This window comes from Macrosteles quadrilineatus, unplaced genomic scaffold (genome assembly GCF_028750875.1).
Source record: "Macrosteles quadrilineatus isolate MER2022 unplaced genomic scaffold, UCM_ALF_1.0 Scaffold_7__1_contigs__length_78375512, whole genome shotgun sequence".
Taxonomy (NCBI): Eukaryota; Metazoa; Arthropoda; class Insecta; order Hemiptera; family Cicadellidae; genus Macrosteles; species Macrosteles quadrilineatus.
Window position 1 is genome coordinate 35,011,862 of NW_026542600.1, and position 24,456 is coordinate 35,036,317.

Consider the following 24,456-nt stretch of genomic DNA (forward strand, 5'->3'; position numbering starts at 1 on the left):
AATTACCTGCGTCTGGGAGGCGGTCCGATCAAAACAAACCGTCCAAAAATACCTTATCTCGGAGACGCGAGATCCCGAGTTCGGCTGGAGGAGAGTTCATCGACGGCCGTAGGAATAGACTTCTCTATGAATAATGCAAGAAGAGTCGAAGCGGTAGAAATAGCGTATTGTGGTCGCCCCGGTAAGCCCATCAATAATATTGTAGAGGAAACGAAAATTAGGCTCAGGCACGGTGCCGGGTGGGGGCAGGGCCGCGAGCGGCGAGCACTGCCGTGCCTTCAGTCAGTCAACTTCTCGCCGAGGCCGTAGGCAGTCGGACGTGCTCACCAAGTTTTGTGTTCCGTGCGTAGCGAGATTGTGATTTGTTCTGTGTGTTTCCAGGTAAGATTCTTCCCATTTCACACTATTAATCTACTTAAATAGACATTTTATTTTTAGTATAACAGTAAAATTTACGATGTTATTATTTCTAAAACTTTGTTTACATGTGGCTTTTTAATGATACACACTTGGAGCCATTAAAGCTACGATACGAAAATAGTCGGTTTAACCGGTTTATGATTGCAAATAAATTATTAATGTTTAGTGTAATATCGTACTTGAGAAGTATTTTAAATTTGTGATACAATAAATGCGGCGTTTTAAACAGTGATATAATTTGTTAGTTAGGATTTTTTGCCAACGATTGTTTATACATCTTTACAAAATCGATATTAACTAAACGGTTAAAAGTCATAAAAAACCCCTTTGTCAATGTGCATATACCTTTGATGTTCACGTTAAGTTTCCGGTGAAAATAATTTTACATCGGAGAAAGAGAATATGCCTCCACTCGATGAAAACGATGCTTTCAAGTCATAATGAACATGACAGAAGTTCCACTACCTTCAAAGAACCCATTCAAAATTCAATTTAATCGTTGCGATGGCTATAATCTGATTGACATGCTGTTTTAAAGTTGTGTGAAGTGCAGTACAAAGGTACCTACCTCTTTCCAGGTAAAATTGTTTCCGCTTCTTTAAACAATCCTGTTTGTAGGACGCACTATTCCGGCAAACGTAGCCCGGAATTAACCTAGTCGGAGTAATTAATTACACAAACTATGCGAACATACATAACATAGATGAATATCACAATACTCAAGTTTTTTGAAAACGTTGATTGATATTTTACTTTTTACAAGTTATCATTCGTTCACATGTTTTATGTTTAAATAGTTCCTGTAACCGAAAAAAAATCTGTTTAAAGCATAGTTTTGACAGTTGGACAGTTAGTTAATATAGCTGTCAGCATTTGTTTGTCACTACATTAGGCCTATGTCAATGTTTGATACTCTAGTTTTTATTTACATTGCACACACTATTTAGGTCTTGAATAACGAGATCGATCTAAATGAAAATCAAGCAAGATGTTTTAAAATAGCAACAGCCAAAGGTTTAGGCGATCAAATAACGACCTGTTTAAATTATGATGAATTCGCTGAATTGCCATAATATATAAAGTCAAAATATAATATATAAATATATAATTGTCAAACATATATAGTCTTCTGTTGGTTCTACGAAGGTCGCCACTAAGACTGACGGATACAACACGATCACTTCAGTGACAGATCACAAGCAGCGATACCGATGCTATCATTGAACCGTGGCCTTAAAACGTGTTTCGGCCTAGGTTACGCCCAAGGTGCATCTTTGTGGAGGCTCGATTCTCAACCCACCTTTGAAAACCAATCACACGCCAATAAAATCGCTTCGTCATACTGCAACAAAAACAACATGTGATACGGGTTTACTTTTTTACGCTAGAGCAAAAAAAAAAAAAAAAAAAAAAAAAACAACTAGAGTCCGGGACATCAGCTATACGTTTTCTACCTAATGTTTCATTGTAAATAACGGAATGTATGCAACATTGGTTATCGATTGCTATTACCGATTGTAATTGTTGCAATGTTACCGGCTCGGCTGGATTGAAATTTGTTGACTTTCAATATAAAACTGTAGCTGAGCAAGAGATTGTGAGTGGATAAAATTGTAAAATAATCTAAATCATAAATATTTTCGTTTAAAAGTTAGTAGTGTATTAGAACTAGAAAAGGAATAAATACTGTATTTATAACTTCGCCTTTTTATCAACATTTCTTATATCAGTAAAATGAATTGTAATGAGTAGAAACCTTTATGCTTAAGTATTTTGGTTTACTTGTCACAAACATTAGTTTATCAGACATTGCAATATTTAGGAATTAGAATGCTAGTGAAGCTATGTATGTCTAACATGTTTATTACACGTGTCCTTGAATTGTGGTTGTAAAACAGCTCTGTATATTACTTCCCCGAGTGTTAAATGTTAGTTGTAAAATGCAAATAAAATTGTGAATGAGCCACAGTCCGGTTATAAGCCTGCCAAACATAATATGTAATGCCTGTCGGCCTACTCTAAATATCTAAAAGGTGCTTGGATAAATACGGTGAGAATAACTATTTATTCCTACTGATAATAAGCTTAAGCATTTAGAGATCCCAATTATTAAATCCCTCGCATTAAAACAATCTCTCAGAAAAAACAGATTACCAGAAATATAACAGGCATTTGGATGGATTTAATACAAATAACATGACACATAAAGAATACAACTAAGAATCAATCCTACTTTGAATTGTAAAACGAATGTTTTGGGAGGACTATTCCTAAATTAATTATTTGGTAGCTTAGATATTTCAATAATATTTCAAGTGGTTAGAGAATATGCGTTTTACAAGCCTTTGATTACTGAATTTCCGTTGTTTGATAAACTTTCTCCTTCGTTCCCATGATTGTACAGAGATATGATAAGGTTATTGGAAATTTACACATTGGTTACAAATGTAGTTTTTAATCTCGAATGGTATTTACTTCCATTGACGACTAAGTATGCGAGTTTTAACGACATAAGTTAACCTGTGAGATACCACAAAAACATGTTTTAAAATAATTTGTATTTCGTGTTCATCAGTTGAAAGATAGACAGGTAGCCTATACAGTAATTAAATCCCTGCATGATCCACGGTGTTCATAAAGTTAAGATAATTATTAATGTCAAAACTAGATTCAAACAAAACTGTAACTGGTGTTGCTAGAATACATTACTATCTAATTACAGTACAAACAGCTAATAAAAACGTTAAATCATACTTTGAGGCCAGTAAGAAAACTGCAAACAAAATATACATTACTTCGAATTGGAAGGAAAATCTTACAAGTTTACATATAACAATCAAAGTGTTTAAAATTCATATAAAGTGTTTAGGTGAGGACAGTCTTTAGGTTTTTTAATCAAAAATATTTAATTTGATTGGCCCTCAAACATGTTGGCTGCATTACATTTTTGCACAAGAAATTGTAGCCGGGTATTTAAATGGTATAGTGATGACAGAATATATTACTGTAGTACCAAATGTAAGGATTAAAATATTCATTAGGTCTAACGTTTTTAATCACCAGACTGGTAAACCAGTTTAACCTCACTCTTGATTGCCGGTAATCCGTCTTAGGAAATAATCAAACCCATTAGGCTTTAGATAATGTATTAAAATCCCGTAGCTTATATTAACAAACAAATGTGTTTTCTGTAGGAATTAAGTAGAAATCAACATAAATACTCAATCAAGATGGCTGGAAGTCGCGTGATTTCATTTACATATTATTGTGTGTATCTGTTATTATCTAGAATATACTGTAGTCGAAAGTGTTATTGTCTTGAAGCTTTTAAAGTTAAAACAGTATTAACATAAAAATCACATCCTAAGGAATCCTTTTGCTCACAGTTAGAAATTAAGTGGCCGTCTTAAAATGTACAAAACAAAGTGCACTGCATTTGTTAGTATTCATGAGAATTTAAAAATAATTTTAGTTTATTTAAAAAAAGTCCTGTTATAGTATTATGACATACAGTTTACCGGCATAAAAAAATGAAATGCAATTGGTAAACTAGTATAGTTTAGGAGTAAATTGGAAGCAAAAATACCTCAAACCTGTTGAAAAATTTACTTGTTTGATGTAATAAGCACACAGAGCTATAGTAAATTTACAACGTGTACTAAATAAGTAGTTTTCAGGGGATCTTAGGGGTAGGCCTATATCAGTGTAAATATCCCCTGTTAAAATTATGTGTGACTTAACAATGTTGGAGCAAACTGAGTTTCTGAAACTTTTTCATCAATTAATGCAACTTCTGAAACCTTTTCATCAATTAATTACTGCATAGGTTTTCTCGAACTCTGGGAGATCGATTTTACTACTAAAAAACAACATAGTACATAACCTAAAACTATTTGTGAAGGATATAAAAATGTAAATAACAAGCAAATAAGCGTGAATAATGTTTAACTAAATTATAATAACTAAAACCTTATTTTCACTGTAGTCTTAATTTTCATCACCATTTGGACGTTCCTCCCACCCAAGTATTTTTTGGGGACTCGAAAATATTTAATCGATTTCCTACCAACCACTCCAAACCCAGCACGTAAGACACAAAATCTTGCCAAACAATGGGAACGGGTTTTTCACCATCCAAAAGTTTCTCCGAACCCAGTAATCGGTTCCCGTAGTCAACGCTCCAGGCTGGTTCCCAACACGTAGCTGGTATCTGTTAAACATACAACTGAATTAAACAAGTGAAAGATTTTCACAGTTACCGAACAAGTCGGGGATCAGCCATAGATTTAAGGAAACAGCTGAATCCTCCATTATATCATATTACCATACTAGTTTTCATTGTCGCAAGATTTCATCCTGAATCGCAAAATAGTGTGCTTACTAATAGCCTAGTGTGCGTTATATACGAGTGAAAAGAAGTTGGTAACACTGGATGGAAATCACATATTCCAATTTTATTGTTGCCGAATGGTATAAATTCAACAACTTAATATTCTATATTTAAACTGATAGGAATTTTGTTATGTCAACAGGGTTCATATACTATTAGAAAATTAGTGAAAATTATGGAAATCGTATAAACTAAGCAGGAGTGGAGTCGAAGAGCCCTTGAAGAATATCCCGTTAAAACAACTGCAATATAACACCAATCAAAAATACGAATACTCCTTTCAAACATTTACTTCTCAGAACCTGCATTTGAAAATTCCTAAATATTTCTCCTGAGTGTCACTTTGTGCGTAGATACAAAAACAATTGTTGATAATTTCACTCGTATTGTTCGTAGTGATTAGAATAAGTGAGTTTTATTTATTTATATTCAAAATAAGCATAAACATTGGCTTTACTACAGTGCGTTGAAAAAAGATGTAACCATTTGTATAATTTTAAAAGATCGACGTTCTACCAGAATCAAAACCGTTTACATTGTTAAATATTCAGAGTTTTTTGTTGAGCATATTTGCGCGCAAACATCGATGGTAATGTTTCAAGTGTTAAAAGAACATGCCATTAAAAGATTCAGATTCAATTATATTATTTAAGGAATACGTTTTATTGGCTGCAAGAACAAATCATAATGATTCAGTATATGCTGTGTGAAAAATAAAACGTCCTACGTTTGACGTTTCAAGAACACATTTTTTTACCATGCCACAAGTCATGGAATATCAAAGAATATCAAATTACATGTATAATATACTCAAGCATATTTCTTTACTTACTTGCCAAATATAACGTACTGAAGATAACGGATGTGGTATAAATACAGTAGGCCTAGTGCTATGTTTTTTAGATGCAGTATTTTTAAATTTATAAACATTATTACTGTATATATTACGCAATGTCAAAACCTCATAATTCCAGCATTATTACAGGCAGTATTATAATATCATTCTAACTCAAATGACTCGTGTTGTCTTTTAATAGGATTATTTTGGAAACACTTGGAAAATGCAAATCTCTCTTGTCTTGTGGCCTAAAACTTAGTTACCTTTCTAAAGTGAAAAGTCATCCGTAAATATAGCCATAGAGTGACAAAATGACTACCACAAATTTATTATTCTTTTGTTTAATAATGTTATCGTTATTCTAAACACAGTATTTGTCATACTCGAAAGGGAAAATAATAAATTGCAAATATATAGACGAACAAATGAATTAATAATAACTACACTATTTTAATAACATATTTTTACAGAATGTAACCACGGTCAGAGCTATCTCTTAGTTTTCATCTTCATTTACTTACATATTTAATAAATAGCTATGGTAGTTATCCCTCGATTCACCCAAGAAGTGATTGACAAGATGTTTTTGACTTTTGTTAAGTCCTATCTGCAAAAGCTTATATAACGTTCGCGGACCTGTTTATTTGCACTTTACCCATATGCCTTTCGGATAACATTTGACCCGACAAGATATGAGGATTCAGAAATCCCACTTTTTGAGAGAGGAAAACATTTATTCATTAATTGTAGGCCTTAGGTTCTTCCGTCGTAAACTAAGAAATTGTCGAGTATATTTATATTGAGAAATTGGAGAGACCCATATGTTCATGATATATTGGTATACTCTAGGCATTTGGCCTCCCTTCTTACTGTACATCCAACAAAATTAAATGGCAAATTTAGTTCGCTCCCTAGAATATGTCATGTTTGTTCTTCACCATACCACTAGATGAGGCTCGATTGGTTTGGAGTTGAATCCCTTTTATCCACGATTGCAAAAGACAACCTTTTCTTCTTTTCAGTGTTTTAATACATCCCTTAATTTGTCATGTGTAGCCTATAATATTTCAATAATACGCAACCGACTTTGCACAGTTCCTTCTATTACATGAAACGGTTGTAAGATTCGTTAGTACGAGCCAGAGGGATTTCGTTTCACAGAACCGAGCTTAATCGAAAGGAAATCAGGCGATTGGCAAAGCGATCACCCGGCCGGGTACTAAATATCACTTGATTTGTTTATTCTCGTGCGATCCCCCAATTAGAGAAGCATGCAGTGTATTGTATTGCATTATCGAAGGCATCGGACGTCGTGTTGCACTATAATTGCCGATTTGCGCACATTCCATTAAACCGGTTCCCATATCCCCGGGGATACCCTGTTCAGCCAGCGTGCAAATAGTTTTGGAAATTTTATAAAAAACGGCTTTTTATTCATTTTAGGAGTCACCACAAAGCAGTCCTGTTGTGAGTACTGATTCATGTACTTTCTTCTCGCAATTGTTTCGCAGTATTTTTACCTGTCAGCGTAAGACCTTAAAATTATAAACACTTAACAGTGCTCACGCAAATTGTTATATTTCGTGGACCTGTTTATGTACACTTTACCCATATGCCTTTCGGAAAAAATTGACCCGATAAGATATGGGGATTCAAAAATTCCTTTTTTTGAGAGAGGAAGACATTTGTTCCTTAATTGTAGGCCTTAGGTTCTTCTGATGTACACTGAGAAATTGTCGAGTATATTTATATTGAGAAATTAGAGAGACAATTTAGCAATCCGTTAGTCATCTGGATAACTAGATATGAGGTGTAGGTATGAGGTACAAAGAATCCGTTTAGAACTACTAGAATTGAACATTATACTACTTTTATCCGTTGAAAGTCACTTTCCTATACCACACCAAAATAGGGGTGCTGTTGGTTTAGCAGTTAGAGTGTGGGAGTTCCGTCCTACCAGTCACCGATTGGTTTAGTTGCGTTTCAGTGCTCACTATCAGTTGTAAGTTCCTATCAATAAAATAAAAATGTAAGGCCTTGTATCGTAGAAAACCTCCTATGAAAAGCCATACGGTCATACTTATCCAAGGAATAAGATACTTCTGTATCTTTGGGGGGTAATTGATCATGGTTAAACCTCTTAAAAGCATGCATTCCATTATACTTAAAGATCAATTGGGCTAGTATCATGCCAGTTTTAGTCATTGGCGTAAACATTAAACACATACAGTTTTAATTACGCGAATATATGTGAAGATAATTTTTTAAAAATGTGCCTACATTTTTTATCATTGAATATAGTGAGAGTTTGAAAAGAACATGAATCTACTTCCAAAATAGCTATTGCTACCATTCTAGTCATTGGGTAAAAAAAATATACAACAATAATTTACTCTAACCCGTTAAAGTATTCTTTGTCATGAAATTTGACCGATACCGATTCAATTACGTTTATCATTCCCAAATAAAATATACTCAACACCATAAACGCTAACAAGTATATGCTTGCGCAGAATACATCCCTAATATATATATTACACGTACTTAACATATCTGATCGCAGAATCACGGGGCGGGCGTCATTGTTCCGAGGTTGTGATAAACACAGGTATTTCCGTCCCATTGCGGCATGCCGGCAGGTATTTTTCGCACACAGTCTTTATAAGGTATTTTGTAATGACTTTGGCAATTTTCTATATTACGAGACAGATGTAGACTCTTCCGATTTACGATTATAAATCACACTTTGAATCAGTTTTTTTGTTGTTTGTGTATATGATGAAAAACTGGCATTTAAAACTTAAGTTTCTATAAAATCAAACGTACTCTTCAAAAGTATGTGTCTATGTGTGCTCTTGCCTGCTAAACGGCTTAACACATAGATAAAAATAAAGACTTATGTTCATAGCGTTAATTAATACGATGGGTTTCAATTCCAGTCAAATTTGAAAAATATAGTTTATTTAGACTTAGGATATCAGAGATTGATTATGGGATTTCCAATAGTTCTTGACTTGTTTTGTGAGAAGACAAATCAATTTGAAATACCCTTGGTGAAAAATGGAACGAGCTTTGGATTTTAAAATGATTTAAATCTTATATCCATATTAAAAGTGAGACCTGTCCAGGCGGGAAAGGTTTAAAGAAGCCGCCAATTTCGAAATAGATATCAGATAACGACGTGTACCATTTTTAATCTTTGGAAACTGGATTTAGCTGTTATTGATAATTTAGCTATTTGTCATTTTGCTACTAATTATCTGTCTTTAAAGGTGGCTAGTTTGGTTAGGTAGTATACTTCTATGTGACTTAGTTTCTTGGCAAACGTTTAGCCTAAACCTATAAAATAAAACTACTTGGACCACTAAAAATTACGAACCAAACTATTTAGATTGTTTGTTATCTATGAAAATATCGCATAAAATAACTGATACAATATTTGTAAAAAATCTAAAATGGTGGTTATTGTTCAAGCCAACCATTTCTACGTATTTCTGAAGTATTAAGATTCAACAAAGAATCAATCGAGTAATTTGTTCAAATTTCTGTTAATTTATGGTATTACGCTTTTCGAATCCTAAACTATGTGTTTAAAATTTTTTTACTAAATGATTTTGTCCATCCTGGTTTTTCAAAACAACAACCCTAACCTACGTTTGAAAGATATATTTTTATGAAATATTTTTGTTTCTTGTGTAACAATGAACATCGCAATTATACAAGAAACACACGAAACAATACCCACCATATTTATAATAGTGTTTTATTTGTAGCTTAAAATTAACATTCGACGTTATCTAATCTATTGCAACCTTGATTTACTGTGACATAGTCTCAAAATGTCCCTACAAATCATTCCATATCCATAATTTTTAATTAGAAATTTATTACATTAATTATACATGTCTACAGTAAAAACGTTATTAACATGCATTGTTTAGTTCATATTATTACAACACCTAGGTAACTGTAAGAAAGTACCATGCTCGCCTAACAAAGAGTATTTTCATTCCTTCATTTATGTATACTTCTCTGGATTTTGTTATTTCCCTAAGCTATTTCACTTGTAACTGTTTCTAGGAGGCTTATTTAACTTCTCCAGCTTATTCCATTAGTAGACATTAGAAAGTATGTTTGGGTCTGTAACCTTTTGGTATGTAGCATTACGTACGTGGTGTTCCACAGAAGGCCAAAGAATTTAGAGAGATGCTGCAATCGTTATATATATACTCTTAAAGGAATTGCCACCAATATTGAAAAAAAAAAAAATCATTGAACTTATCATCTTACAGTGACAATGAATAGACGCTTTTCATGACTATTTTGATATCATTTATGGTCAGTATTCGTAAGTTTTTTCATCTCTCGACTCCATTTGTCTTTTGGTTTGTATTCCAGATTCTGAAATATTTTGTTTAAGGATCGCTCGAAATTGTGATGGGAATTATTGTGAGCCGGAGATTTGAAACCATTATCAAGCTTTTGACGGTTGTTTTTTAAAGCTCTACCTGGAAATAAAGAAAAAATATGTTGTGAAATCAAAACGATCCTTTTTTATTGAACTTGTGACTTCGTGGTCCTGCCAACCTTTGATACAAAATTTAAATCTTTTGAATAATTGGGTAAGACTTTGAGTGTATTAATTTTGGGTTCCGTATTTTGAAGCTAAAATTAACCATTGTAATTGAAAGGTAATTTTTACATAACATTCTATTGCAATTCAAAGTCTACTCAGATAATATTTTAGTTGGACAAAACATTGTCAGTTTTGTCACTACATGCTAGCAACATTCTCACAACATCAGTTGTTTGTGAAAAGTAAGCGTATCTAGAAATGCGACTTATGCACTCGTGGAGCGAAAACACATATCAGCAAATCTACTGTGCAACTCTTCCTCATATAACAATATTGGGCTTACGCGAGTAAACCTACTGACCCAATGTTTTACTGCCCTTATTTGAACTTTTAATTCAAAATATACAGTACTGTATGCACAAAATGTTGTTACAGTACATGCCGTAATCAATAATTTGGTGATCGTTTACTATTCTCTGTTTGATTAGTTTCTGTGAGCATTCATGTTGAGATTTAAGCCTCACACACATGTAGACGTCATGATTTGGTTTGTTGTGATATTTTAGTTTTTCAAACTAATTCATTTATATAAAGTAGGGTCATAAATGTAGGCATATACACTCATCTTTAAATTTATAGGTGATGACTGTAGTTTGTTTATTTATGGATATATTTTAATACAATTTTGAAATTTTGTTTATTTCATACTAAACTATCAACATTTCAACAGGAAGAACCTCATTACCTTCCCTATATCAGCAAACCTAAGTACTCAAAAGACTGATGTTATTTAAATAGATAATATTGTTTAATTTTAAGGGAATATTTGGAAGAAATCTATTCAGGTAAATTGGAATTTGCTTATTCTACAGGTTTGCTGTGGAAGGGGTATTTTAAATTCCTTCTTAATCTCAATAGCAAATGCTGATGCGCTCATTCGTTCACTATATTTTTAAAATATTGAAAACTTTATACTACACCACGTTAACGCCAGCACATTATCGACGTCCCTATTCCACTAGGAGCCTAGAGACAATTTGCCGAAGGTGTATTTTGGACTCCACCGCAGACGCAAGGCTCCAAACCCTAATTGAGTCAAAAACCTATATAATTTGCGGTAGAAACTAATTGACATAAAAGACTCAGCGCAAATTGAACGCATCAATTCACATTACCGCGGCGATTTCGACCTACACGCTGTGCGATTACGGAGCCCGAACCCATCTCAAAAACGAGAACAGTCGCCTGAGGAGAGGCCCGGGGCCCTCGGTGGCTTTTATTTCAATTTTTGGTTCGATCGAAAGGGCTATGATTACGCTTATTTATCGCTTTGACCAGTTTAAAATATGAGATTTCACGTTGTACGTCACCAGCCAAGCATGCGTCACAACTACCAGCACTAGACTATTGGACACTATCCAGAAAAGATTTCTTGAGCTGGCACGTGTTATAGAAGGTTGCCACTATCTAAAATCACCTATGACCGATTGTGTTTAGGCACTGGGATCGCTTCCTACAGAACTTCGAAGATACGTTATCGGTCTGGGGTGGTTTCTTCTTTACAGGCTGCCGAATGGTTTCTCAGTTCTTCATTTGACTGACATCAGTGTTCCTAGCAGAACTCAATCTTCAGTGAAGTGGATGTTTTGTTTAGACAGTTACCAACTTAGTACAAGGAAGTTCCTCAAAGTCCTAACCGATCGCACCTGATCCTTTAGTGAAGAAAAACTTACAATATTGTATGTTGATCACTTAAATAATTATTTTATGTTACTTACACATTGTTATAATATTAGTGTATATTTTGTTTTACCAGATTTTTGTTATCATTGCTCAATTTAATGTTGCTCTGCTGGTGGAGTGGATACAATAAAATAAACTACAACTTGTAGAGGCTAACGACACTACCATGATAATCTAGGTATTGAATCGATTATGCAAAACAATCTCAGAATGACTACGACGCGACGTAACTGAAATTATTATAACTACAAGAAGGATTTACGCGATACTCCCACGGCGCGTGCTTGGACCCACGCGTGGTGAGATGGATGACCCACTGTATATAGCAGCCTCTTGTCACCTTGTAATTTGACTTTTGTTTACTACTAATAACCGGCGCTCATACAACGTCACATTACTTGTTTGTGGTTATCGCTTATTTATTCATAGGTGGTTACTGTACTGTCATCGGGAAAAACGAAACGTTATTACGCACGACTAAATCAGCAACAGGTTTACCTTTATATCTTGACTCTCATATCGATGCTAATAAGGGCGTAAGATGCTGAAAATATAGAATCTGACGAATGTGCTTTTCTGCTGTTTCGCTCAACGTAGTGCTACACGTCAGTACAAAACTAAAAAAACAGCTGATCTAGAGGTATCAAGTTTTTTCCTTTAGGATACAACCGGACAGTGACTTTTACCGGTGCCATAATACAGCATAGGAGAGTTTTTAAATGGCAGTCTTAAACAAAAATGAATATAATCATTGCAAATACTCTGCATGAAAAAAATTACAACGCAACATGGGAGAAAAACTTAATAAGTAATCCGAAACTAACTAATATTATCATTACTGAAATAATATATACTTCTTTAAAAAAAAACTTATTTAGTTAAATGAAAAATTTATAATTATATTTTAATTGTTCATTTAAATTCTGTATGTATTAAAATACCCCCACCACAGCAAAACTGCAGACTACTGAATTTCCATTTGCCTGATTGGATTTACACTAAAATGTCTCCTTAAAAATATCGCATTTATATCCTATTTAAATAGAATTAGTTTAACGAGTGCTTAGGTTTGCTGCAACATGAAGGGTGAAAATGTGTTTTTTTTATATTAATGGTTTAGTAAGAAATAAATGCATTTTCCGAATTTTATCGAAATATGTTTATAAACAAGCAAAATAAAACAGTTTACTTATTCTCCATAAGAATAATATGGGGATTTTAGATTTACAATTTTTTTTTAATTTTCTCCTTAACCAGTAGGCGCATAATAACACTTTAAGTTACTAAATTATTTCTTTTTTTAAGCTCTACACAATGGCTTAGAAAAAATTTCTAAATTTTATGTTTTTTGTGTAAAAAATGGGATAAACAATCTACCCCATAAAACCCCCCATAAACCCACGTTCCCATAGTCCGATCATGCTGGTTCGCGAACGTTTGAGGGTTTACACGTTTATATTAAATTTCATTTAGGGGCCTCAAAACGAAAAAATAAACGACCCCGGGTCCAGGTCTTACCATGGGTACTACGGTAATAGCTTATTCACTGTATGGGAAATTCACTAAAAATATTCTGTAATCATAACCTTAGTGTTTAAATGCAAATCGGGAAGTAAACAATGATCATGGAACTTTGTTGTTTCTTATGTATTATCAATCATTAGCAAAGCTACTAGACCAAGATGATGGAATTTTTCCTTAGAGATATCATAAAATGGCAGCAATGACAAACAAAAATAAAATAAAAATACCGAATAATGTACTATAGATAGGTCTTTGAAAGGGGTTAGATTATCTGTTGGTAAGCACAGGAGGGTTTATTATCAAGGGTGTTGTACGAGAAGGAACACTCTGGTATAACCACACCAGTAGGAGGTCCCAGGACACAAGTGATGGCCATTGGAAGTCAGCAATTTGTCTTTTCTAGTTTTGCATCAATCCCGGAACCCCTTATTACGGGGCGAAGCAGGTCTAATGGATACCGAAGCCAATGGCTCCGGCACACTTCCGTTCAAAAATTGGAAAATTCCGGTCTTGGGTAATGAATGCCGTTCAATTTTCTACGGCCCGTGAATTTGGCTAATAGCGCAATCAGTGAACGCGAGTCTAAAATCGATCGGGAATTGTAACAAGTGTTTATTAATTGATCACCATATAAAAGTTTCCTTTTCGAGATGCAATGGATTTATAATCAATTTTATCAGCAGATAAAAGTTAATAATAGTGATATTATTCGTTACGTTACTGAATTTTTTTGTTTTTTAAGGAAACAAACCAAGCCAAGGTTGCCTCTATATTTTAGGTCTTGTTACCATCTAACGTCGACCAATGACAAATGTCTTCTGTGTCCAGAATAAACCATGCTTGGGCTTGGGATCGAACCGATAAGCTTCAGATTTAAAGGCAAGTGTTTAAAACAATGAGTCACCATTTGATTCCACTTGGTCAACGCTATTTTGATTCTTTGAATGGGGAATTGTAGTTTTTAGTTTTGTTTCATAGTTTTGTAGTTAACTAATGTAAAAAAATACTTTTATTATATACATTTTATACTACGTTAAGAGATATTTTTGAAGATAATTGGATGTTTTATAAAAATTAGTAACACTCCTCTGTTTATTGGGCCTCATTTTAAACTTATTAAACTTTTTACCTGACCGTCTATAATCAATATCTGACAAAACCTCTTTGATTACCGATAGAAAAACATACTGAACTGTTGATGAATCTATTGAGGGATATACATTTGACCATCTGTTGTAGCGCACTTATACTAATAGCTAAAAAATAAAATAAAAGCTATGAATATATACATCCGATGTCCTATCTACAATCGGCAGACAAGAGAGTTGTCATTCAGATTGTCCATCGGATGTATACATTCTTAGCTTTTTTGAATCACTAAAACACGTATTGAAGTATAAGATGAAATGTACTAATGTTTTCATTTGAACCATGTTACTGAATATGTTATTTTATACTTTTATCACAAACATGTGGTGTTACTTATCTACTGCAATTTTCTGTGTCTGCAACAGAGGCATTTTGTCAAACGATAACTTATTCTCTTGAGGGAAAACGTACCACAAATCCCTAGAGTGTTATTGGATAAGCTGGGCTCGAAACCATCACTCGTGCAACGAAGTCCAAAACGCTAACAAATAGGCTAGGAACACCTTTACCTACGCTGTACATTTCCATTTCACATATCAGTACGTATAAATTACTTAAATAATAAAATAAATAAATAAATAATAAAACAATAAAATACGTAGTAAATTTGTTATCCATTAACGACTTGAAATGTTTGCAAGGTGTATTTCTCTAGAACGATAACATGGCTAGGCAGTTTGTAAATATGTAAATAGGTAATTAAGATAGGATTATGTGCAACCTTTCCGCTACTTAACTCATTAAACATTGTTAAAGCTTATTAAATTTGAAAGGAGCTTTCTCTCTTAAGTTTCGGTTTGAAACTGTTATCCACACTAAAACTAGGAATGCTTTATACAGCACAATATTGGAAAGCAATCCCTCTGAGTCATTGTTTGATCAATGGTCTTTGCCAGAATATATTTTTTTCTTTTTGGCTGTATATAGGCCGTATTGGCTTGTTCTTAAACATGTGCTATTATATTTTTACACTTATATTGTTATTTCGTAACTATCATGGCAACCCACAAGCCAATGTTAAAGATTGAAAATCTTAGGTTAGTTTTTAAATTGTATAGGCATTATATAATTGAAATGTTATTCTTCACTAACTGTACTACTATTTCTTGGAATAACCTTAGAAATTTTGGCTGAAATATGTTCAGCCGCTATTGCGAGATAATGTAATAAAGTTTGCTTTGAAGTCGATCCCAAAGAAGTTCGCTTCGCTCCACTCAATAATCTCATCTCTTACGAAGTATCTTTTCTCTCATTAATGGTTTTTACAAGCTGTCGTGATAGGAAAATTACGATAGCCAACACAATTAAGATATTTTAGAATCAATAAACAAAAGTGACAGAAACGACAGAATGGCAGGTTTTACGACTGCAGTGATTAACTGTAAGAACATTTATTAAAGGTGTCCTAGATTTATGAAAGGATTGGCATTTTACTTTTGTCATAAGTATAGCTAATTCCACAGATAACGAGTGACATTTAAAATTTTGTGTTTCAAATTTTTGAGATATTTTTATGACTTCGCTACTTTGTTTTAAGGCATAGGTTTATAAATTTATATAAATATCACATTTAGGTTTATTTAAATGTGATTTTTACAATTCTCATATAAGACATTAAAAAATAATAATAAAAAACAGGTAAAATCACACTTTTTGTGTAATAGAAGAGATGATATTAACTTGTTCGCCTTCCCTGTGAGTAAACATAAATTATATTGTACATATAAAAATGAATCAAGCTATGACACAATGGGAAACAATTTCGTTTTGTAAGATATTAATTTAGATTTAAAATATACATTTCTTGATGTTTTAAATACCTTCATGATAACTTTTATACCACTAGGTATTTTACAGTGTTATTTATTTCAACATTAAGTTAACGTCAAAAGTCTTACATGAATCGTCTACCCTCCGAATACTTTCTCTGCGATAAAATCGACTAAAAGCAAAATTTGATCAGCTCCAAAGGTCCGGTGGCCAAAATTATAATTTTAATGGTTGCAGCTGTTGACGATAGCAGCAATTAATACCAGCGAAACGCCAAATTATTGACCATACGGCTGCTAGAACCGCAACGGCCTTTAACCCGATAAAGACAACAACCTTGAGTGCGTACGTAGGTGACCGCGAACACGGTATCCGGTAGGTAATGATTGTGCTTTCCCGCCGTCCTGCATCCGGCGTCCTGCGTCCTGCCATAGATTATAAAAACTCAGTTTTTGTTTCTTAAAGTAAAAAAAAAAATATTGAAAAAGACCACATTGTGAATATAGTGAAAAGTGCATTCAAATTTTAAATTGTTTTAAACTGTACGAGCTATTTGATCATATCACGGATTGTAAATGGAAAGGTGAATTGACACTTTCCACGCGGTAGTGTGTCTACGTGTTAACTGTATAAATATTTAAAACGGTGGATATGTGGAAGGGAAAAAGGCTACTGGAGGTTGATTTTATTGCACGCACCAATCGTTAACCGACTCCTCCAACCCCAAAATTATTTTCAAGTAAATGCCAAAAATAAATAAATTTATTTGTTAGGAAATAAACGCTTAATAGGTATGTAAAGCTGGTTTACTGTCGTCTCCGACTGAACGAAATATCCCCGGATCGATAACCTAATCTTTTTAACTGTTCGCGGTTGAACCCAGGTGGCACGATCATCGAGATCCTAATTAATGAATAACAACTGAACAGTAAACTGGATTTAGCTCGTCTATTCGTTAGCACGCGCGACTACTATCCTGGAGAACGGAGACCTGGGTAGATCCCCACTAATCAACAATTGATTTTAGTTATTATGATGATACACATTTTCTTGCCCTTTACCATTAGTTGTACGTCTATCTATATAGGAAAGAAAAAACTACATAGGCTTCAAAATATATTTTGGCTCTGAAGCCAAAAAGAACCCTTTTATGTATGAGAGAACCCCCTGCACCATAATCCATTCAGTTATTATCTATTTGTTGTTTGTACTCATATAGGACTTTGTGTGTGATGCTAATCACTAAGTTAAGTTAGCCTCAGGATTTAAGGTCGGGTTTTGGTATCGCTGTGGCGGGGTTGATCCTCAAAAGACTTGACAAATTTCGCTTTAAAGTGAGAGTATAAGAGCCTCTGGTGTAGATACGAAAAAGAGTTTTAGTTAATCCCATCCTATAGCAGCACCAGTTATACTATTGGCTGATTATATAATTTTCATAAGCATAGGAAAAAGATAGATTAGTTCTTAGTTGGTACTTATAGCGAGATACACATCCAGATATTTTATTTTATTTTATTTCAGTTGATAAGATAAATACATTTGTTTCACAACTCAATATTATCAAACGAATATTTGTTGAACCTCACGATATACATTGTATAACATTTGTATGTATAACATTTTGTAATTAGAGTACCTTTCCTATGTGTTGGGTTTAATCATTGAGTATTGGATACTGAAGTAGACATCCCATCTATATGGACCAGCTGTTGTAAATGTTTTATTAAAAAAGACCATAGTTGGGTGAGCCAGTCACCGAATGCGCTAGTGCCTAAAATTCTATTTTCTCTACCCTATTTTTTTGTTTCGGATCAAGTTTATGGGCCTTAACAGTTGCTATAGCTAACAATTAGTCGTTCCATTAGATTAACTTGTTGAAAAATTCTTGTATCCGACAGAAATTTGTAATTTCGATCAGCACAGTCTGCCAGTGGCACACATAAACTACGACGATTTTGAAAACATAACTGGCAAAAACATTAACATGGGGATGGAATGTCTAGTTGTAGTAATATGCATAAAGGCTTAATCAACTTAATTTCTTCTATTGTTGAACTCAATCAAATTACACTTCTACATTAAAAGTAGTATCGACACTGGACAAATAGTTTTCAACGATTTTGAAACGTGAACAGCATGCAGTAGCGTTATGGTCACAACAAACTGCGGTCGTAACAGTAAACGGGGGTGGGTTAAGGGAGTGTGTGGCGAAACCAACTAATGAGTGCTGCATCAAAGTAGCTTCCATTGCTCATTAAAGGCCCTACATACGACACAATTCAATTTCAATTTAAATTTGAGTCACGACGCAAAGAATATTGTAGACGACCAATAAATCAATTCATGCCAATCTATGAAAATTGTTAAATAGAATTTAAGTATCTAAAAACGTTAAAGAAGTAAAATTATTCATCACTGCTAGAGGCCAAATTGTTTTAAAACATTGTTCCATAACCTAATTCTTAAAATCGCATGTTTTAAAATTGTAAAGGAGATCTATGATCTGTCCAAATTATGATTGCTGTAATTAAGAGAACTTCATTTATGTACTGTTACCCTACCCAGTAAGGATTTGTATCAAATAATACTGTTTTAAATTGTCTGGCACAGATATCCATAATTATAGAGGGGTAGGGAGTAACATCGGAAACATCTGATTGATTATATGTAAAGGCTTCTTTCCATAAAAATACATAAAGGGGGTCATATTGACCATCTAAATGGAATGTAAAAAAATACATTTTTAGTTATCCTTTAGTAAAAAATTAACCTGATGTCCATATGATCATTAGTTTTGTAAATATAAACCTATACAATCGGATGATTCTTTTTGAAACACCCTGTATTGGACCAAAACTATTTAACAAGTAACATGGGTACTGAGATGTGTGTTATTTATTTAAAACAGCTATAGCAACACCGGGTGGAGAGAGATGATTGTTCTATTCAAAATTTCAGATCATTGGCTTGGTTAATATTGCTAGAGATATAAAGTATTATAGTGTATTTTATTCATATGTTTTGTAAAAAGTTAAAATCTTAGTTATTTTTATATTAGCTATAGCTAAAACTAAAAACTTCGTTATCTGCGACTTACAATAGTATATTACAATTATAATAGAAGTCATAACATTGTCAATCTATAAGTAAACCGATTTGAATTTTAGATTTAGTTACCTATTTATTCCCGCCATTTACAGTTCGACTGCCAACTCTTTTTCTGAACATGTAAATATATTCACGTAATGGATATATAAACTACAGCGAAAGCGACTAGCTGATAAGAGGGGACATGGTAAATAACTGATAACTGAAGTCTGCTGAACAGCTGTTAGAGTCCATAGTGTAATACTTTACCCGTGGTACATAATAACATGTTTCATTCTTAGACTTCTAATGCAAGCACTGTTGAAGCTATTTAAAAAATCTATAATTAAAAATAAATTACTGTAAAATAGCGTTTTTATATCGTACTAATATCACTAATTATAAAATATGTTTACACACTAAGTAAAAGTTTCAAGAGTAAAAAAATACTTAAGAAAAGATTACATGACTAGGTCTTTTTTGTTTTATCAATTTGTTTCTGGGATTAATTTATTTTTGTGGACAGAGAATGTTAAAATATACTATTTTTAATACTAGCTGCAATCGGACGGAACCTTTGCTAAAAATTAAAACATAGCACAAGTATATTATTGGTTATGTGAATGTGTTTTTTATGTATCACTTACAATTTGTAGTAATTAAATAGTTCTAATTAAATATTACAGTCTTATTTTTATTTGGTTCAATATCATAAATACAAGAGCGCAAGAGCAAAACATATTGCTTGATTTTGAAATGTCGTCAAACACCATAATAGTTAACAATTTATGATAAGTTAGTTTATTTAAAAAAAAAAAAAAACTAACTTGTTGTCTTACGTTTTATATCGACACTGCATGACACCCAGAAACGCACCTAAAATCATAGTTTTGGCTGCGCCGCCGACCGCCTATCGCCTATATTTGCTCATATCCCTTCGTTCTCCAACGCAAAGATCATGCATCATTACTATACAGTATAGTCCAACCAGCTTACCAGAATAAAATACGTAGCTTAACATTTGCTGCGTGGCTAGAAAGATGTAATCCTGGCCAGATTATTTGGACGAAATGTTTTAGGTTTTGTGTTGATTGAGTTAAGTAAATCATACGAGAAAGATTTTTCTGTTAAGTTTGTGTTCACTTAAGTTATTAATTCATAAATATAATCATGAAGATTAAGATGCAATTCTATTACGAGCTTTGATTTAATTCAACGGGTAGATAATGGTGTTTTAAATATAATTTTAGTTCAGAGAAGTATCCACAGATTGAATGTTGCATGAATGAAAGATGAGAGATTAGTTTCATTAAAAATAAATACATGTATACTCGCTCTTTATCTTAAATGTTACAGAGCGATCTAATCATAAATTTCGCTACTTAAATGTAGGTCTATGTTAAATTGTTGTTATCTAGAGAATTTCTTCATTTGAACTTTGAAATTGTACAGTATAAATAAAAAACTTATTTTTATGTGATATTTGCAGTAACCGGCTGATAAGGCTCTCTAGTGACCCAAGCGAGTGTCAGTAAACCAATGATTACGTCAATAACCTTTTTACAGTAATAACTTTTCTCAGCTGCTCTTTAATGTTCCCGACACAAACATAATATCCAAACCGGCCTCACTACGAGTGTAAAACCTGTAATTTCACACAAGTAAAAACAATCTCAGTGCTGCGGAAAGTGATCTCTTCGTGACCAAATATCGGGGAGAAAAAAATTAAAACATACAATTAGCGAGGATACTTTACAGTTTTGACAGAAAAACAAATGGAACTAACGGTAAATTGGCTGCAGGTGCAAAATTGTGTTGAGAATTAACACAAAAGATTGGGAAAAACACGCAGTTCTGAAGACAATTAGCAGAGGTTATTGTGCCTTAATTAGTCTGTTAGCGGATGCCGACATTGATAAGCGGGAAAGTGATCAGTCCTGACAGTGAGAAGTGATAAGCTGTTTGTCGGATTTGTTTGTTGACGCTAACGAAGCTAGTGACCCCTCCTATACGGCCCATGTAACTTCATCAACGTCTTTTCAAACTAGTTTCTTTACACTTGGAAACTTGAAGTATCGGAACATACTTTGATGAAGTAAATTGTATCTGCATCGCAGGAATTAGTTTAGGAACACAATCGTTACTTTAGAAACACGGGAGCTCTATCACGTGGTTATAGAGAGAGAAAATAGAAGTAATGTTTCTTTAAAGAGTTATTGAAACTAAAAGATACATTGTAGTAGGCCCTGAGATGCTTAAACGATGTGAAACTAGATTACATAAGTTACTGTTAGTCGGATTTTTAGATTTGTCTATTTAAAGCATCATCACCAGCTGGTGTTTGTGGTAATATTTTTTAACATTTTCTAAAATAAAAATGTGAGGTTGTAAACAAGTAAGGTAAACAAATTTATTTTTATTCATGACATAAAATAACTAACATATCCCAAGAATGCATGGTTTTATTGTCAATCAGTGTTTTTATCATTATTTTGTATTCTACAAATCATAAGCTGTTACACTCTAAGCATAAACTTATAAATTGTTTGACACGCTGTTATTATATAAATCCCCCAGCCGTACCTGTACAGTGTACATGGACGACATATGAGGAGCGAATGTAATGTGTAAACCAAAGATACAATCCAATGAAGCGTCCGGGAATTTTAGTCCGTCCTTTTGGATAATATACGGGTTTTCACATGTCCAAATGTTTCACCCATTTACTTGCCATAACACTTATCAGGATGACTGTACAAGTAATTCATGAGCAGGGTATAAACGGATCATACAAATACTTTTCTTGAAACTAGTCGCAGTATCTTTAAACCTTGAACCTTCCCGTGAAAACTGGACACCCTTGCAGTCATTCAATACACTAATGATTGTAGAAAAACTTGTATACAAGGGTAATAAGGGCTCTATAAAAGTCCAAAGAATTATTTTGTCACTACTTGTGCCCTTGTAGACCGAGACGATGTCAAGCCCAAGTCCACCTCTTATAACGGTCCTACCGTTAACGCCCCAGGTTCTTCTCCTCTCTCCCAGATCCCAGATACCACCAAGCTGGGAAATTACGCTTTACACTAGACCACATTGTACAAATTGTGAAATAATTGATTTAACCGGAAATTTGTAAAGTAAAAGTTCATTGTAAGCTGAAATATAAATAATAATGATATGATATTTTTTCTGAAAAAAAGAGAATGAACAGACATTTCTATAGCTATTTTCAGTGAGAGTTTCTTTATCATACCTTATACAACCAACTGCTTTCGATATTTATAAGTTTTAGTTTTTAAACCCCTAAGGCTGTTTCAGTTCATGCATTTTTTTGGGGTTTGATCAAAAACTTCCTTGTGAATCACTTAAGTCTTAAATTAAAATATACTATACATGGCTTTCTACTATGTGTTTTGGCTTCTAAGGACTTCAATACAAGTAAGTAGTCTCATGCATATGTCTTACAATGACAACTACAGTAATAGCTTAATTCCTATAGGAAATCTCTCTTAGCTGTTTGACAAATGCTTTCAGCTAAGCTTGCCAATCAGAACAAAGGCGTTTAGCTACGTGACCAGGTTGTTCGAGATGCACCTTGGCGTTTAGACCATCCTATGTATAATACAAAGAATAAGAAAAGAAAAAGGTTTCCCATTGGGAAGGAGAACTTTCTCTATCTGGGAGAATTTTATCCTTTATAAGCAATACGTTTATTTAGCAAAATAAACAAAACTCTCCATTTTGGGATGCATCCTGCACATACAGTATTGCAGAATTGAGAAATCTTACTAAAGATACCGGTACTGAGATTGGGTTATTGATAGTTTGTGTTGACAGAGCATATGTAATTTATGGAAGGGCAGGTAAATCACAAAACAATGTGTGAAAAATAATATTAACGATATATTTTTAACTTAAACTCTTGTTGAACTTTTGATATGTTTGAGTAAAATGTTTCTACGCAACAAAAATTGACAAGGCATGCAAAGAAGCACTCCCTTCTACGATGATGCGCGATTGAATACAGTGGCGCAGTTGTTAAAGCAGCTGTCCTAATGTTTACACATCTTCTTCGTGTTTCTAAACGTCACATATCGTGTCAGTTCTACTCAAACCAAAAACATTGCATCTTATTTAACTACAGTAACAACAGTAACAGATTCGTTACCTTAGACTAGGCCAAGGTTGTGTAGTTAACACTTAGCTAAAGCAATTGGTGGTTGGCGGGATTTGAACCCGGGACCGACGTCCACCACTCCACCATAAGACCAGTTCGTACCCAACTGATCAACAGCAAAAGTTTGAGTAAACGATTTAGAAGTAAGCATATCACTTATAATCAATTTAACAAAAACAGTAGCAATAACTGATCCTACATATTATTTGATTTATTTACTTCTTTGTCTCATTTAAAATGGCACCCGCTCCAAAATTTATATTTTAAAAATTACATCGATGTTGGAGTACTTCTAATGAGTTGAAATGGTTAAATTAAGAATGCTGTTTGTTCTTCAGTGGTTTGGAAAAAGTAAAAAAAATAAATCCTTTTGGAAAATTTACTTAAATTATTGAAGATAGTGTGTTCCCCCACAAATAAATATAAATTATACCATCTGAATTCATTGACCATTGCAGGTTACTGAAGTGGTGGTAATTTCTCTTAAACAAATGTATAATTGTTAGAAAGATCATTGTGTAATTTGCAATTGTCAATTAACAGAAAACATTAATTATTATAAGAACGCTAAGGGAGACCCTGAATCTGTTTCAGGCAAGAATCAATCAGGTTCTATATATAAAACATCGCGAAAACAGTGTTTCACTAATCAATTACGGCAAAATCCAGCAATATTATTTAAAAACCACAAATTTACTTTTCCCACATGATATAATTTATAAAAATATGCTAATATTTCTTTACTAGTACCTAAAATCCACTCTATAATTAAACCAGTT

General features: G+C 33.5%; 1 protein-coding gene across 1 annotated transcript in view; it reads left to right on the forward strand.

The window, feature by feature from the left end:
- Positions 1-282: 282 nt before the first annotated feature.
- The window catches only part of LOC128998389 (calcium/calmodulin-dependent protein kinase kinase 2), a 176,908-nt gene continuing 152,734 nt past the window's right edge, over positions 283-24,456 (forward strand). The window contains exon 1 of the mRNA XM_054424502.1: positions 283-381. The gene's annotated coding sequence lies outside the window, so the exon portion shown is untranslated. The remainder of the gene's footprint in view (positions 382-24,456) is intronic.